Consider the following 6,000-nt stretch of genomic DNA (forward strand, 5'->3'; position numbering starts at 1 on the left):
TCAGAAACGCAAGTTGCGTGTGATCTGTTAAGATGGTTTAGGTTGCAAATAAAAGACTCTTCAGCTCTAGCTCTTGAAATCATAAAATTTTATTGGCTCACAAAAGAGTAAACTCCAGAGTTAGGATAGTATTAGGTGGATGGGTGAACTTTAATACAGATTATTTTAAATTAAAAGAAAAATACACAACACAGCATTTCACCATTTTAACTGTTTCAAGGAGGAAGGATACCTTTTTAAAATGAAATAATTCACTATCTTGTCTTATGAAGTAAGTTAATTTTGAGAAGTCAACGCTGCTGAATCTCAGCAATTTCCCACCAAGGGTCATATCTACCCATCAGCAGAACCGCTTTTACAGAACATGGCAGGAGAAACATCATTCCTCTGGATCTCCTTCACCAATTCAATTGGGATTTAAAAGTGACCTTTGAGCTGCAAATGGTGGGCTTCCTTCATTTTCTGCTGTCAGTGAGGTTTTGAGAAAAAAAAAGAAAAAGATAAAAAGTCACTTAATGACTAAGGATAGCACTTGAACACAGATCACATGGGTTTAAACCTAGTGCTGATGACACTGGCCAGGGCAAGAAAGCAGGGGCTCCTGTCCTGATATTTCCCTAGATGTGTGTGGCTCCTCTGTGTGCCTCTAATTTCTTGTTTTCAGTGAAATTCAAATCAGCAAACAGTTGCTGTGTGTCTATTCTTGCTAGGCATGATCTAAGCACTGGAGATCAACAAGGATCAACTATCCCGACAGGTGACCATGTATTTGCCTAAAAGATTACTCTTCAAAAATATAATTACTTAATTGGAATTCAACTGCAATTAAGTGTACTTAAATATAAAGCAATGAACTTGATATATTGATAAAGCAATGAACTTGATATGCTGATTCCTCAATATATCGCTGTTTTAGGGTAGTCTCCCAATGTAAAACATTAAGTGAATTGGTGTGTAGTCCTATTAAATAGTGCTACCCTGTGAGTCATAATCTGTTTTAAGTGTACCCAGAAAAAATATGCTTAGAGACAAAGAACAGAAATGATGTTTTCTGATTCACAATATGTTTCATTTCCACGAATGGACATTTCCCACTTGTCCATGCAACTACTCTATCGATAATGCTTGCAACTTGGTTGATTTTAATGTTCAGGTTTGATCCAAGGTTGAGGTTGCCACCTTGAAACTCAGTTAAGAATGAAAAATCTTCATTGTTTTCATTCGTACAGTTGGTTGACATGTACGTGAAAAGATGCCCCACATCATCATCGTGAGGGAATTGCAAACCAAAACCACAATGAGATGTCACTTCATTCCTGTTAGAAAGGCCATCATCAAACGGACGAGGAACAACAAGTGTTGGTGAGGATATGGAGAAAAAGGAACCCTCATGCACTGCTGGTGGGAATGTACCCTGTGGGAAACAGTATGGAGGTTCCTCAAAAAGTTAAAAATAGAGCTGCCCTGGGAGTTTGCAATTGCCCTTTTGGGTATTTATCCAAAGAACATGGAAACGCTAACCTGAAAAGATTTATGGACCACTGTGTTTTTTGCAGCATTATTTACTGTACACAAGATAGAGATACAACCTATGTGTGCTTCGATGAATGATTGGATAAAGAACACGTGAGATCTATATACAATGGAGCATTATTAAGCCATAAAAAAGTCACAAAATCTTGCCATTTGTGACAACATGGATGCACCTCAGATGGAGAAAGACAAATACCATATTTATCAAATTCCAAATTGCATAAACACTTGGGTCTATTTCTAGCCTTTCTGTTCTGTTTCCATCATCTGTCTAATATGCTAGGACAGTACTGCTTTAATTGATTAGCTCTGTAATTTTGCTTCATGATACATAATGCGTCCTCAGGATTTGAAAAACTCTTCTTCAGTAGCCGCAGGCCTCCCTCAAGATGATGGGATTTTCACTCTTATTAGCAGTAGATTCTGAGCAAACACACATGTGTGTGGATTCTCCAAGCACAGATTCTCCAATTCTGTTGGAATCTGAGGAGATAGAGGAGGGAGATGAAGGGGCATTGTTGTCCAGTTCGTGGCTTTCAGGTAGTCTGGAGACACATCACAATTCTCTACTGGTGATCTACTTTGAGCATTAAATCTTCCCAATGTTTCTGTTTAGGATGAGCAGCTAAAAAAACAAGCAGAGACCACTCTATACCCTGTTGTCTTTGTACAGATCCAGCTGGACACGTGTATATTTATTATAAGTTTGTTACACTATAATTTGTGATAGAGAATGTGTTTATGTTAGTTGACTTTGTTATCCAGAGGCCAATGGTTGTCTTTTTGACTAACTTATTTTTTTTTTAAGATTTTGTATTATTTATTTATTCATGAGAGACACACAGAGAGAGGCAGAGACACAGGCAGAGGGAGAAGCAGGCTCCCTGTGGGGAGCCAGATGCAGGACTCAATCCCAGGACCCCAGGATCACACCCTGAGCTGAAGGCAGAAGCTCAACCACTGAGTCACCCAGGCGTCCCTTCAAGTAACTTATTTAACTAACTTTCCCCCTCTCAGTGTTTGACATGATAGAGACTCTTTGATAGGAAGTGAGACCAAAGCAACCTTTCTGTTAAATAAAACAAACGTACCTGCCACATAGAACCCAAGCACTGAAAGTTCACTGCTGTGGATCTTCTTCAGTCAAGAGGACCACAGCCTGCAAGGTGACATGTAAACACGAGATCTACTCTTAGCTTCTGGGTTAGAGAAAGTGCATTTTGGAGTGAAGTTAGACCCTTGAGGACTTAGAAGGGATAGTGCCTGAAGTCACAGTCAGAAGACGGGCAGCTTGGAGCAGCAGGAGGCAGGGGGTGCGTCCCTGTCCTGCATCTTTGCCCCATTCCTGGGGAGGGCATCAGCTTTGGTGCCCTGTAAGGTGTGGGTTGGGACATCCCAAACACAGCCCTCACCCTGCCCTCTTCCTACTCATCCCAAGCACCCTGAGCTTTGGAATAACTCACCATCAGTGATCAGGGACAAGGGATGATGGTTCTGTTGGGAGGGGATGGTCCCCTGCTGTCAACCTGGTCTCAGCATCCCCCATGTTCAGGAGCTTCTCTGTGGAGAAGCAACAACAAGAGCTCTGAAGGTCTTTCCTAGTGTGCTAGGTTCAGAACGGGTCAGAGAGGGCATGGGGAGGACAGGGGAGAGCAGGGGAGGGCAGGCAGGGAGGCGGCTGGCTACTAGGCTCAGGTGAGTGCCAGCAGGTGAATACCTTCAGAATCATAGCACCACGTGTGATGGGAGATGGCAGGCCCTCCAACCTCAAAGCCTGGCGAGCCCCCGGTCCCTCTAGGCCTGGATGAAGGTCCTTGACCAGTGGTGGTGTGAGCCTCTTGCTGTCTGCACAAACCCCACAAGCTCACAGCCTTCCTGCCCTGAAACTCAGAGGCCCAGGGTCAGAAGAAGCCCTGCCCCAAGAAAGGAGATTCCTGTAGATCTAGGGATCTTTTGTCAGCTCACTGAAAGGTGGTTTTTTTTTTTTTTTTTTTAACAAGGTCTTGTCATTTTGTTTTTCCTTTGAGATATTTTTATAAATCGTAAAAATGAAAGATGTTGTCGGTAGCCATCAGGGAATTGGCAATCCACAGCTACGGGCCGAGTCTGGCCAGTGGCCTCCTGTGGCAAGAACAGCTCTCCCCATGGCAAGAATGGTTTTTACATTTTTAAATTGTTGTTAAAAATACACACAAAGCCTGAATGAAGGAGACCGTGGACCAGAGATTCTAAGCGGCCCTCAAAACCTCATATTTTTATTGTCTGGTTGCCTGCAGAGCTGGGGTGCTGACCTCTGAGGTATATTAAGATTTTTAAATGTTTCGAACCTTTTTTTTTTTTTTTTCTCACGGACAACAATGAGAAAGACATTTGTTTGTTTAACCTTTGGAAATCTTGACTGAGGATACGGATTTACATATACACTCAAGGATGAAAAATGTGTTATTACTCAGTACAGACAACAAATTTGACTCAGAAATCTATAAATACATGGCAATCTGTCCTTTATTTTTTTTAAGGTTTTCTTTTTAAGTCATCTCTACACCAATGTGGGGCTTGAACCCACAACCCCAAGATCAAGAGTCGCATGTTCTACGGATTGAGCCAGCCAGATAGGTGACCCATCTGTCCTTTGTTTTTAGTAAATGTTTAGTTTGGGAATAATTTCTTTTTTCTTTTAAAGATTTTATTTATTTATTCATGAGAGACACACAGAGAGAGAGAGGCAGAGACACAGGCAGAGGGAGAAGCAGGCTCCCTGCGGGGGGGCCCGATGCAGGACTCGATTCCAGGACCCCAGGATCTTGCCCTGAGCTGAAGGCAGAGCTGAAGGCTGAGCCACCCAGGCGTCCCAACTTTTGGAATAATTTCATTCATAGAGAAGTCGCACAGATGTGGCTCAGACCATGGTCAGGCCTCCCTCCGCAGGTTCCTTGACCTTCGCCAGCATCTCACGATCCTTCATCAACATTCACCCACCTTCATGGTCCTTGAAGGCTGTCACCAGCCCGGCGCCGGGACCTGCCCCGCGAGCTTGGCTGGATGTCACTGGCTTTTCCACACACCTTCTCCTGTCTCGTCGCCCGAGCAGGGCCCCATGCCCACTCGGCGTCCCTCCGTGTTCACCACCGACACTATCGCCTTCGTACTCGGGTTTTGAAGCAGGAAGGCTGACCTCCTGTGTTGGAAGCTCTCTTCCGGATCTGATTTTCTTTGATTCTAATACAGAAAAACCACATGAGAGAAAGAGATGAAACGTTGCCCTGCTTACGTTTAAGCGCGATTAAGCAACCCGGGATCCTTGCACAGGCGTCCTGCTCATTATGATAGAAGGAAACCCTTCCTTGTCTCTCTTAGAGACGCCAAAGCCCTGTAACTCGAGAGTTCTTCCTGAATTCCAAATGAAATCCCTTCTGCGGGCATCTAATGGAGCAGCAACAGCACAGAGTTTATCTTTACAATACTTAAAAGTGTGTCGTGGGAGGATGAACCCTGGCTGATACCCAAGATGTTGGAAAATCAAATTTAAATAAAGTATTTTAAAAGATGGATCACAGGTTTTGTATGACCCTTCCTGAGGATCGGGGACCTGGTGGCACGCTTGGTGGCCATCGGAGGGGAGAGCGAGGACCACAAGCAGGTGGTCCCCAGGCTGTGGCAGGAGGCAGACAGGCGCGGGCTCGCGGGGTTCTTCTCGCCCTGAGAGTAGGGGCGAGGCCCTGCAGCTGGTGGTGTCCCTGCCTCAGGTCAGCCTCAGGCAGTGACAGAAGCAGCCCAGCTTGTTTGGTTGCGGATGCCTGGAAATGGAAGCCAGACGTCTGCAACCTAAACACATGCTGAAAATCCCCCCCAAAAAGACTTCTTAGAAACGGCGGCCGTTACACCACACACCAGCTTCCTTGTGCCCGCTGAGCCTTCAGGGCGAGCACGTGCTCTTATATTTGAAATTGTTTCCCGTTTTTCTATCAGTGCAGGAAACTGGGCTTGAAGAAAGCAGATTCCGGGCAGCTGCCACTCTGTCCGTGACCTTGGGGACAGCCAGCAGGGATGCATTCACAGCCCATCACCGAATCGCCAGTGTGCCAGGCCTGGAGGGGGCGCCTGGAGCCCTGTCTCTGCCTTCAGAATGCTCCCCCTACCCCGGGGGAGGGGGGCGGGCCTGGGCTTAGCTGGGGACACCCCTTCCTGACTCTGCCCCAGGGGTTTGCTCCCTGCAGGGGGCACAGGTGCATCTAACACTTTCCTTCCAAGGGGCTGTGCCTAGAACCCAAGAAGCCCTAGGGTTTCTGTGCCACTTTTGGGGGGAACTCCAATTTTTGCAGAGTTCCTTCCTGTGCTGATTGACACTTCCACTTCCTGAGACTTCTGTCCGTAGTGTCCTCCTGGGGCTCAGACTTAACCCTCCACTGTCACGATGCCACAGTGTGGAGACTGCTGTCACCCTCTTCCAACCTTTTCATTCCTTTG

The sequence above is a fragment of the Canis lupus genome, chromosome 1 (assembly GCF_011100685.1).
Source record: "Canis lupus familiaris isolate Mischka breed German Shepherd chromosome 1, alternate assembly UU_Cfam_GSD_1.0, whole genome shotgun sequence".
Classification (NCBI taxonomy): Eukaryota; Metazoa; Chordata; class Mammalia; order Carnivora; family Canidae; genus Canis; species Canis lupus.